The sequence below is a fragment of the Cryptomeria japonica genome, unplaced genomic scaffold (genome assembly GCF_030272615.1).
Source record: "Cryptomeria japonica unplaced genomic scaffold, Sugi_1.0 HiC_scaffold_210, whole genome shotgun sequence".
Taxonomy (NCBI): Eukaryota; Viridiplantae; Streptophyta; class Pinopsida; order Cupressales; family Cupressaceae; genus Cryptomeria; species Cryptomeria japonica.
This window is the reverse complement of record NW_026729032.1, coordinates 35,030-47,500: the sequence shown is the minus strand read 5'-3', so window position 1 is coordinate 47,500 and position 12,471 is coordinate 35,030. Positions and strand designations below refer to the sequence as shown.

Here is a 12,471-nt window from a genome sequence, read left to right as displayed (position 1 = left end):
ATCGGACGCGCTTGGGGCGACTACCAGTGCCAACCCCTTATCCCGCGATGCGTCCGATACACAGATGGTTCCAAGGCGGCCGAGGAGCCTCACCGCATAGCAATCGGGGGTGCGAGGCGAGGGATGGGGCGGGAAGGCCCCAACGGCTAGACGGAAGAGGCTTCAGGGCCGCCTCGGAATGGTCCAAGCATCGGACGCGCTTGGGGCGACTACCAGTGACAACCCCTCATCCCGCGATGCGTCCGATACGAAGATGGTTCCAAGGCGGCCGAGGAGCCTCACCGCATAGCAATCGGGGTGCGAGGTGGGGGATGCGGCGAGATGGCCCCAACGGCTAGACGGAAGAGGCCACAGGGCCGCGTCGGAATAGTCCAAGCATCGGACGCGCTTGGGGCGACTACCAGTGACAACCCCTTATCCCGCGATGCGTCCGATACGAAGATAGTTCCAAGGCGGCCGAGGAGCCTCACCGCATAGCAATCCGGGTGCGAGGTGGGGGATGCGGCGAGATGGCCCCAACGGCTAGACGGAAGAGGCTGCAGGGCCGCCTCGGAATAGTCCAAGCATCGGACGCGCTTGGGGCGACTACCAGTGACAACCCCTTATCCCGCGATGCTTCCGATACGAAGACAGTTCCAAGGCGGCCGAGGAGCCTCACCGCATAGCAATGGGGGTGCGAGGTGAGGGATGCGGCGAGATGGCCCCAACGGCTAGACGGAAGAGGCCACAGGGCCGCCTCGGAATAGTCCAAGCATCGGACGCGCTTGGGGCGACTACCAGTGACAACCCCTTATCCCGCGATGCATCCGATACGAAGATAGTTCCCAGGCGGCCGAGGAGCCTCACCGCATAGCAATCGGGGTGCGAGGCGAGGGATGCGGCGAGATGGCCCCAAAGGGTAGACGGAAGAGGCTGCGGGGCCGCCTCGGAATAGTCCAAGCATCGAACGCGCTTGGGGCGACTACCACTGCCAACCCCTTATCCCGCGATGCGTCCGATACACAGATAGTTCCGAGGCGGCCGAGGAGCTGGGGGATGCGGCGAGATGGCCCCAACGGCTAGACGGAAGAGGCTGCAGGGCCGCCTCGGAATAGTCCAAGCATCGGACGCGCTTGGGGCGACTACCAGTGACAACCCCTTATCCCGCGATGCGTCCGATACACAGATAGTTCCGAGGCGGCCAAGGAGCCTCACCGCATAGCAATCGTGGTGCGAGGTGGGGGATGCAGCGAGATGGCCCCAACGGCTAGACGGAAGAGGCTGCAGGGCCGCCTCGGAATGGTCCAAGCATCGGACGCGCTTGGGGCGACTACCACTGCCAACCCCTTATCCCGCGATGCGTCCAATACACAGATAGTTCCAAGGCGGCCGAGGAGCCTCACCGAATAGCAATCGGGGTGCGAGGCGAGGGATGCGGCGAGAAAGCCCCAACGGCTAGAGGGAAGAGGCTTCAGGTCCGCCTCGGAATGGTCCAAGCATCGGACGCGCTTGGGGCGACTACCAGTGACAACCCCTTATCCCGCGACGCGTCCGATACACAGATAGTTCCAAGGCGGCCGAGGAGCCTCACCGCATAGCAATCGGGGTGCGAGGCGAGGGATGCGGCGAGAAGGACCCAACGGCTAGACGGAAGAGGCTTCAGGGCCGCCTCGGAATGGTCCAAGCATCGGACGCGCTTGGGGCGACTACCAGTGACAACCCCTTATCCCGCGACGCGTCCGATACACAGATAGTTCCAAGGCGGCCGAGGAGCCTCACCGCATAGCAATCGGGGTGCGAGGCGAGGGATGCGGCGAGAAGGACCCAACGGCTAGACGGAAGAGGCTTCAGGTCCGCCTCGGAATGGTCCAAGCATCGGACGCGCTTGGGGCGACTACCAGTGACAACCCCTTATCCCGCGACGCGTCCGATACACAGATAGTTCCAAGGCGGCCGAGGAGCCTCACCGCATAGCAATCGGGGTGCGAGGCGAGGGATGCGGCGAGAAGGACCCAACGGCTAGACGGAAGAGGCTTCAGGGCCGCCTCGGAATGGTCCAAGCATCGGACGCGCTTGGGGCGACTACCAGTGACAACCCCTTATCCCGCGATGCGTCCGATACACAGATAGTTCCAAGGCGGCCGAGGAGCCTCACCGCATAGCAATCGGGGTGCGAGGCGAGGGATGCGGCGAGAAGGACCCAACGGCTAGACGGAAGAGGCTTCAGGGCCGCCTCGGAATGGTCCAAGCATCGGACGCGCTTGGGGCGACTACCAGTGACAACCCCTTATCCCGCGACGCGTCCGATACACAGATAGTTCCAAGGCGGCCGAGGAGCCTCACCGCATAGCAATCGGGGTGCGAGGCGAGGGATGCGGCAAGAAGGACCCAACGGCTAGACGGAAGAGGCTTCAGGGCCGCCTCGGAATGGTCCAAGCATCGGACGCGCTTGGGGCGACTACCAGTGACAACCCCTTATCCCGCGACGCGTCCGATACACAGATAGTTCCAAGGCGGCCGAGGAGCCTCACCGCATAGCAATCGGGGTGCGAGGCGAGGGATGCGGCGAGAAGGACCCAACGGCTAGACGGAAGAGGCTTCAGGTCCGCCTCGGAATGGTCCAAGCATCGGACGCGCTTGGGGCGACTACCAGTGACAACCCCTTATCCCGCGACGCGTCCGATACACAGATAGTTCCAAGGCGGCCGAGGAGCCTCACCGCATAGCAATCGGGGTGCGAGGCGAGGGATGCGGCGAGAAGGACCCAACGGCTAGACGGAAGAGGCTTCAGGGCCGCCTCGGAATGGTCCAAGCATCGGACGCGCTTGGGGCGACTACCAGTGACAACCCCTTATCCCGCGACGCGTCCGATACACAGATAGTTCCAAGGCGGCCGAGGAGCCTCACCGCATAGCAATCGGGGTGCGAGGCGAGGGATGCGGCGAGAAGGACCCAACGGCTAGACGGAAGAGGCTTCAGGGCCGCCTCGGAATGGTCCAAGCATCGGACGCGCTTGGGGCGACTACCAGTGACAACCCCTTATCCCGCGATGCGTCCGATACACAGATAGTTCCAAGGCGGCCGAGGAGCCTCACCGCATAGCAATCGGGGTGCGAGGCGAGGGATGCGGCGAGAAGGACCCAACGGCTAGACGGAAGAGGCTTCAGGGCCGCCTCGGAATGGTCCAAGCATCGGACGCGCTTGGGGCGACTACCAGTGACAACCCCTTATCCCGCGACGCGTCCGATACACAGATAGTTCCAAGGCGGCCGAGGAGCCTCACCGCATAGCAATCGGGGTGCGAGGCGAGGGATGCGGCGAGAAGGACCCAACGGCTAGACGGAAGAGGCTTCAGGGCCGCCTCGGAATGGTCCAAGCATCGGACGCGCTTGGGGCGACTACCAGTGACAACCCCTTATCCCGCGACGCGTCCGATACACAGATAGTTCCAAGGCGGCCGAGGAGCCTCACCGCATAGCAATCGGGGTGCGAGGCGAGGGATGCGGCGAGAAGGACCCAACGGCTAGACGGAAGAGGCTTCAGGGCCGCCTCGGAATGGTCCAAGCATCGGACGCGCTTGGGGCGACTACCAGTGACAACCCCTTATCCCGCGACGCGTCCGATACACAGATAGTTCCAAGGCGGCCGAGGAGCCTCACCGCATAGCAATCGGGGTGCGAGGCGAGGGATGCGGCGAGAAGGACCCAACGGCTAGACGGAAGAGGCTTCAGGGCCGCCTGGGAATGGTCCATGCATCGCACGCGCTTGGGGCGACTACCAGTGACAACCCCTTATCCCGCGACGCGTCCGATACACAGATAGTTCCAAGGCGGCCGAGGAGCCTCACCGCATAGCAATCGGGGTGCGAGGCGAGGGATGCGGCGAGAAGGACCCAACGGCTAGACGGAAGAGGCTTCAGGGCCGCCTCGGAATGGTCCAAGCATCGGACGCGCTTGGGGCGACTACCAGTGACAACCCCTTATCCCGCGACGCGTCCGATACACAGATAGTTCCAAGGCGGCCGAGGAGCCTCACCGCATAGCAATCGGGGTGCGAGTCGAGGGATGCGGCGAGAAGGACCCAACGGCTAGACGGAAGAGGCTTCAGGGCCGCCTCGGAATGGTCCAAGCATCGGACGCGCTTGGGGCGACTACCAGTGACAACCCCTTATCCCGCGATGCGTCTGATACACAGATAGTTCCAAGGCGGCCGAGGAGCCTCACCGCATAGCAATCGGGGTGCGAGGCAAGGGATGCGGCGAGAAGGACCCAACGGCTAGACGGAAGAGGCTTCAGGGCCGCCTCGGAATGGTCCAAGCATCGGACGCGCTTGGGGCGACTACCGTTGCCAACCCCTTATCCCGCGATGCGTCTGATACACAGATAGTTCCGAGGCGGCCGAGGAGCCTCACCGCATAGCAATCGGGTTGCGAGGCAGATTATTGGGAAGGGAACCCCCTGGGATGCGGCTCAAGCAGTGCCCAAAGGGACTGGAATGCGGAATCACATCGAGAGACCCAAATGCTATACGAGGGCTCAAATCGAATTATCGATTTGGCCACGACATGGACGCATCGGAACGACTACCTTTGCCGAACCACTCGCAATTGCATCCATACCGAAACCAATAGACATTTCCGTTAGAGCCCTCGCATAGCATTCGGGAATCTCGCATGCCCCTCTAAATCGACCAATGCTGGCGCTCAACGAAAATCCGAGCGCTACCACCGTTCGAGCGCCAGCATTGGTCGAGTTAGAGGGGCACGGGGGAGAATGCTCCAGTCAACACCTCCCCTATATAAGTTATTTGTCCGATTCTCGCACAACCGTAGTCTGCCTCGTCGAATCAAACAACGGTCCCAGATTCCGACTTCCGTTCCGTAGAGACCCAAAAGCTAGATGGAGGCTCGCAAGAAAGAGAGTCGGCGCATAGCAATCGGGTTTCTCGAACGTTTAGGGACCGAGCTCACTTGCGGATAGGGCAAAATCCGCCAAGCAACCCAAAAGCTAGACGGGGGCTCGAATCGAATCGCCTAGGCGGCCACAACAACGACGTGTTGGATCGACTACCAGTGCCAAACCATTCAGCAAGACTAGTCTGTGTCGAGGCCGGATAGAGATTCTCAGAGAGCGCCCGTATAGCATTTAGGAGACCTGCCGCGTCCCTCACACTCGACAAATGGTGGTGCACGTTTATAAATCCGAGCGATCCCAACCCTTTCAAGCACCAACATCGGTCGAGATAGAGGGGCACGGAGGGGGCTGCGTGAGACAACACAGTCCCCTATATAAGTTATTTGTCCGATTCTCACACATCCGAAGAATGGTCATCAAATCGGACAACAGCCCAAACTTCCGACTTCCGTCCCAGAAAGCCCAAGAGCTATCTAAAACGTTCATGGCCGGAACTCGATCGCGGCTATACCAGTCCGCCAAGCAACCCAAAAGCTAGACTGGAGCTCTAGTCGAATCACCTCTGTGGCCATTGCAAGGACGTGTTGGAGCGACTACCATTGCCGAACCATTCCGCAGGTCGAGTCCATACCAAGGCCGCATAGAGATTCACGATGAGCTCCTGCATAGCAATCAGGAGACTTGCCGTGTCCATCACAATCGATAAATCCTGGTGCAAGATTTTTGCATCCGAGCGCTCCAACCAGTCGAGCACCAGCATCAATCGACATAAACGGGCACGGGGGGAGGATGCTCGAGAACACTACCTCCCCTATATAAGTTATTTGTCCGATTCTCAAGCAGCCGAAGTCTGGTCATCGAATCGGGTCAAAGACCACAACTTCCGACTTTACCCACAATGCAAGTCATCGAATCGAACATCGGCCCCCGAGTCGGACTCCATGCGTATGTCAGGTCATCGGACCCAAATTCCGCCTTCCTGCGCATGGCGGGCCATCAATATCAACTCGGTCATCGGACCCAAACTCCGCCTTTCTGCGCATGGCACGCCTTCAAATCGGTCATCGGACCCAAATTCCGCCTTCCTGTGCATGGCGGGCCATCAACATCAACTCGGTCATCGGACCCAAATTCCGCCTTTCTGCGCATGGCACGCCATCAACTCGGTCATCGGACCCAAATTCCGCCTTCCTGCGCATGGCAGGTCATCGGACACAAATTCAGACCTCGCCAATATGCCTACGTATCGAATCGGTCATCGGACCCAACTTCCGACTTCATCCATACTGTAGGGTCTTTGAGGTTGGCGCGGTGCGCTCAACCCGGGGAGTCGACCCATCGAAGCATACACCTCCCCTATATAAGCTATTTGTCCGATTCCCACACCTGTGTAGTTTGCACCTCTGACCAGGACATCGACCCCAACTTCCGAACTCGACTGCAACGACGGCACCAGCGCCTTGGTGCGCACCTTGCGACGCACAGTCCCAACATTCGCCTTCCTGCACATGGCAGGTCATCGGACCCAAATTCCGACCTCGCGAGTATGCCTACATATCGAATCGGTCATCGGACACAACTTCCGACTTCATCCATACCGTAGGGTCTTTGAGGTTGGCGCGGTGCGCTCAACCCGGGGAGTCGACCCAACGAAGCATACACCTCCCCTATATAAGCTATTTGTCCGATTCCCACACCTGTGTAGTTTGCACCTCCGATCAGGACATCGACCCCAACTTCCGAACTCGCCTGCAACGACCGAACCAGCGCCTTGGTGCGCACCTTGCAACGCACAGTGCCAACATTCGCCTTCCTGCACATGGCAGGTCATCGGACCCAAATTCCGACCTCGCGAGTATGCCTACATATCGAATCGGTCATCGGACCCAACTTCCGACTTCATCCATACCGTAGGGTCTTTGAGGTTGGCGCGGTGCGCTCAACCCGGGGAGTCGACCCAACGAAGCATACACCTCCCCTATATAAGCTATTTGTCCGATTCCCACACCTGTGTAGCTTGCACCTCCGATCAGGACATCGACCCCAACTTCCGAACTCGACTAAAAAGACCGCACCAGCACCTTGGTGTGCACCTTGCAATGCACAGTGCCAACATTCGCCTTCCTGCACATGGCAGGTCATCGGACCCAAATTCCGACCTCATGAGCATACCTACTAATCGAATCGGTCATCGGACCCAACTTCCGACTTCATCCATACCGTAGGGTCTTTGAGGTTGGCGCGGTGCGCTCAACCTGGGGAGTCGACCCATCGAAGCATACACCTCCCCTATATAAGCTATTTGTCCGATTCCGACACCTGTGTAGTTTGCACCTCCGCTCAGGACATCGACCCCAACTTCCGAACTCGCCTGCAACGACCGAACCAGCGCCTTGGTGCGCACCAAAAGTGCGCACTTTTGGAGGGCACTTTTGTGCGCTCCAAAGGTGCGCACTTTTGGAGGGCACTTTTGTGCGCTCCAAAGGTGCGCACTTTTGGAGGGCACTTTTTGGAGGGCACTTTTGTGCGCTCCAAAGGTGCGCACTTTTGGAGGGCACTTTTTGGAGGGCACTTTTCTGCGCTCCAAAGGTGCGCACTTTTGGAGGGCACTTTTTGGAGGGCACTTTTCTGCGCTCCAAAGGTGCGCACTTTTGGAGGGCACTTTTTGGAGGGCACTTTTCTGCGCTCCAAAGGTGCGCACTTTTGGAGGGCACTTTTTGGAGGGCACTTTTCTGCGCTCCAAAGGTGCGCACTTTTGGAGGGCACTTTTGTGCACTCCAAAGGTGCACACTTTTGGAGGGCACTTTTTGGAGGGCACTTTTCTGCACTCCAAAGGTGCGCACTTTTGGAGGGCACTTTTTGGAGGGCACTTTTGTGCGCTCCAAAGGTGCGCACTTTTGGAGGGCACTTTTTGGAGGGCACTTTTGTGCGCTCCAAAGGTGCGCACTTTTGGAGGGCACTTTTGTGCACTCCAAAGGTGCGCACTTTTGGAGGGCACTTTTCCTGCGCTCCAAAGGTGCACACCTAGGTGAGCACCTTCGACCACACCTTGTAGCACACCAAACTCTGACTTTCAACTTCATCCGCAATGCAGGGTCTTTGAGGTTGGCGCAATGCGCACAACCAGGGGAGTCGACCCATCAAACCCAACACCTCCCCTATATAAGCTATTTGTCTGATTCTCATACATGCGTAGCCTGCAGGAGCAATTAGGACATCGACCCCAACTTTCGGCTTCTAAACGAAAACAAGGTCTTTGAGGTTGGTGTAATGCGAACAACTAGGGGAGTCAACCCATCAAACCCAACACCTCCCCTATATAAGCTATTTGTCTGATTCTCATACATGTGTAGTCTACAGGAGCAATTAGGACATCGACCCCAACTTTTGACTTCTTAACGAAAACAAGGTCTTTGAGGTTGACGTAATGCGCACAACCAGGGGAGTCGACCCATCAAACCCAACACCTCCCCTATATAAGCTATTTGTCCGATTCTCATACATGTGTAGCCTACAGGAGCCATTAGGACATTGACCCCAACTTTTGACTTCTTAACGAAAACAAGGTCTTTGAGGTTGGCGTAATGCGCACAACCAAGGGAGTTGACCCATCAAACCCAACACCTCCCCTATATAAGCTATTTGTCTGATTCTCATACATGTGTAGCCTGCAACAACGATTAGGACATCCACCCCAACTTCTGAATTCGTCTGCGTTGACCGCACCAAAGGTGCACGCCTTGGTGCTCACCAAAATCCGACTTCCGACTTCTTCTGCTATGCGGGGTCTTTGAGGTTGGCGCAGTGCGCACAACCAGGGGAGTCAACCCACCGAATGCAACACCTCCCCTATATAAGCTATTTGTCTGATTCTCATACATGCGTAGACTGCAGCAATGATTAGGACATCCACCTCAACTTTTGACTTCTTAAACAAGACAGGGTCTTTGAAGTTGGTGCAGTGCACACAACCAGGGGAGTCGACCCATCAAACGCAACACCTCCCCTATATAAAGCTATTTGTCCGATTCTCATACGTGTAGTCTGCAGCAGCGATTAGGACATCGACCCCAACTTCCGAATTCGTTTGCATTGACCGCACCAAAGGTGCACGCCTTGGTGTGCACCTTGGAGTGCACTTTGGTGCTCACCTCGGTGCACACTTTGGTGTGCACCTCGGTGTGCACCAAAGGTGCGCACCTTGGAGCGCACCAAAGGTGTACACTTTGGAGCGCACCACATAGGGTCTTTGAGAGGTTGGCGCAGTGCGCACACCAAGGTGGGTGTTGAGGTGCGTGCCGAGGTGGGTGGGTGCTAGGGTGCGCTCCATGGTGGGTGCCAGGGTGGGTGCGTGCTAGGGTGGATTCCAAAGAGGGTCATAGGGTGGGTGCCAAGGTGGGTTGGTGATATAGTGGGTTCAAAGGTGGGTACTAGGGTGGGTTCCAAGGTGGGTCACAAGTTGGGTGCCAGGATGCGTGGGTGTTAGGTTGGGTGCCAAGGTGGGCTCCTGCGTGGGTGGGTGCTAGGGTGGGTTTCAAGGTGGACGCGAGGGCGGGTGCCAAGGTGGGTAACAAGTTGGGTGTTAGGATGGGTGAGTGCTAGAGTGGGTGCCAAGGTGGGTGGGTGCTAAGGTGGATGCCAAGGTGGTTCACAGGGTGGGTGGGTTCTAGGGTGAGTTCCAAGGTGGGTCACAGGTTTAGTGCTAGGGTGCGTGTCAAGGCGGGTGTCGAGGTGCCTGGGTGCTAGGGTGTGGATGCCAATGTGGGTCATAGGGTGGGTACTAGGGTGGGCTGCAATGTGGGTGCCAAGGTGGGTAACATGCTCGGTTGGTTCTAAATTGGGTGTCAGGGTGGGTGTGCACCCACCTTGCCCGAGGTGGGTGCCAAGGTGCCAGTGTGGGTGGGTGCTAAGGTGGATGCCAAGGTGGGTGAGAAGGTGGGTGATAGGTTGAGTGGTAGGATGGGTGGGTGCCAAGATGGGTCACAGGGTGGGTGCAAGGGTGGGTAGGTGCTAGGGTTGGTGTCAGGGTGGGTGGGTGCTAGGTTGGGTTCCAAGGTGGGTGCGAGGGTGAGTGTCAAGGTGGGTCACAGGTTAGGTGCTAGGATGGGTGAGTGCTAGGGTGCAAAGGTGCCAGGGTGGGTGCTAGGATGGGTCGATGCTAGGGTGAGTGGCAAGGTGGGTCCACAAGTGTCAAGGTGGGTGCCGAGGTGGGTGCCAACTTGGGTTCCAAGGTGGGTGCCAAGTGGGCGACTGCTATGGTGGATGCCAAGGTGGGTCACGGGGTGGGTGCCAAGTTGCTAGGTTGTGTTCCAAGGTGGGTGCCAACGTGGCTGCTAGGGTGCGTGGGTTAAAGGGTGTGTCACAACGTGGGTGCCAGGATGGGTGCGCACCCACACTGGCCAAGACGGGTGCAAGGTTGGGTTCCAAGCCCGGTCACAGGCTGGGTGCTAGGATGGGTGGGTGCCAAGGTGGGCACCAGGGTGGGTGCACCCACCCTGGCCAAGGTGGGTCACGGGGTGGGTCCTAGGGTGGGTAACAGGGTGGGTACTAAGGTGCGTGCCAAGGTGGGTCATGGGGTGGGTGCCAAGGTGGGCACCAGGGTGGGTGTGCACCAACCCTAGCCAGGGTAGGTCACGGGGTGGTTGTCGGGGTGGGCGTCAAGGAGCCAAGGTGGGTGGCAAGTAGCCAAGTTGCGTGCCAAGGTGGGTGTCGGGGTGGGTGCCAAGGATCCAAGGTGGGTGCCAAGGAACCAAGGTGGGTGTCTGGGTGGGTGCCGAGGTGGGAGCCAGGGTGGGTCCCAAGGTGAGTGCAAAGGTGGGTGCCAGGGTCAAGGTGAGTGCCAATGTGGGTTCCAAGGTGCCAGGGTCAGGGTGAGTGCCAATGTGGGTTCAAAGGTGCTAAGTTGGGTGCGAGGTTGGGTGCGAGGGTGGGTGGGTGCCAAGGTGTGCTAGGTGGAAGCCCGGGTGGGTCGGCATCCCATGGGTGTCGAGTTGGGTGCCTGATGGGTGCTTCTTGTCAAGTTTTAGTCGTCGGGACTCATTTCGAGCCTTAGAGGTCGTTTCTTGTCCGGTTGCCCTGTCTTCGACCTGGGAACCCAATTTTGGTCCTCGGGTCCCATTTTTTTTTGTCTCGCATCCCACTTTTGGCCTGTGGCCTTTTCGGGGTCGATTCTCGTTTTGGGCATCAGAGCATGTTTCTTCTCCTAAAACCCAATATTTGTTTATTAAGTCTCGGAACACATTTTTGTTCTCGTGGACCCATCATGGGTCTTGGAACGCATTTGTGGTCCTTGGGTCCCATTTTGCATCCCGAAACTTGTGTTTTGGTGCTTGATCCCTATTTTGGGTGCCCACCTTGCACCAAGTGCGCACCCGGGGCAAACCGAGCGCCTTGGTGCACCGGGGCAAGATCGAGCGTGCACCCGAGGCGCCCCGAACATGCACCAAGGTGCACTCGGCCCACATGTGAGCGCAGGTCGTTGCGCCCGAGGTGGTGTGTGGGCACCGCGTTGCAGACGGGACACTGCACGCACACGACGCCCCGTCCAGGTGCACGCACGTAGGCCGGGCCGGGTGCACACCCGACGCCCTAGCAAGGTGCGCGCACCCGGGCAGGGCTCACACTTGGCGAACGGGGCGCACTTCGCGAGGGAGGGTGTGCACCTCGACGGGGGTGGGTGGCCGGGGTGGATTCGCACGTGGGTCGCGGTTTGCTAAGTACACACTGCGACAAGCTCATAACGGGTGCGATCATACCAGCGTTAGTGCACCGGATCCCATCAGAACTCCGCAGTTAAGCGCGCTTGGGCCGGAGTAGTACTGGGATGGGTGACCTCCCGGGAAGTCCCGGTGTTGCACCCTTTCTTAGTTTTTCGCCGGGCGTCGCAATGCTATTTGAATAAACCTTTTGCCCGTTTGCGTTCTCGTCGGGGCCGGGCCGGGCCGGGGTGCGCTGCCCGCACTACCGCGCGCGCGGGGGGCGACACCGAGCGCGCACCCGAGGCGCCCCGAGCACACAGGCCACGGTGCAACCCGGGCGTTGTGCGCGCACCCCGGTGCGCCCGAGGTGCTGCGCGCGCACCCAGGTGAAATCGGTGTGCACCTCGGCCAGTGCGCGCTCGGTCGAGTCGCGCACGTTGGCCAAGGTGCACGGTGATGTTTCTTACTCTAAGGTTCCGCACCAGACGCCCGGGACAGGTGAGCGAAGCTGGGCGGGGCCGGGTGCGCGGCCGGGGCAGGTGCACGCAGCTGGAGAGAGCTTTGGAGCACACCAGAGGTGCGCACCTTGGAGCACACTTCGGAGCGCACCAATGATGCGCTCCATTCAAAAGTTTCCTGAAAAGGCAAAAAAAGTTGAGATTATAGAATTTCCCACTTGAGAGATTGTAAAAAAAAAAAATTTAAAATGAAGGAAACGCGGGTGCCAAGGTGTGCGCGCCCGGGTGCGCAGCCCAGCCAAGGTGTGCGCACCAAGGCGCCCACCCTGGCGAAGGTGCACGCAAGGTGCGCACCCGAGGCAAACCGGACAATTAACCCAACTTTCGACTTCGCGCGCACCTGCGCACCTTGGAGCGCACTTC

At 58.9% G+C, this 12,471-nt stretch overlaps 1 non-coding gene across 1 annotated transcript; it reads left to right on the top strand.

The window, feature by feature from the left end:
- Positions 1-11,633: 11,633 nt before the first annotated feature.
- LOC131868609 (5S ribosomal RNA) lies at positions 11,634-11,752 on the top strand. Its single transcript, XR_009367056.1, has one exon. It is a non-coding gene; the product is annotated as a 5S ribosomal RNA (ribosomal RNA).
- Positions 11,753-12,471: the final 719 nt, after the last annotated feature.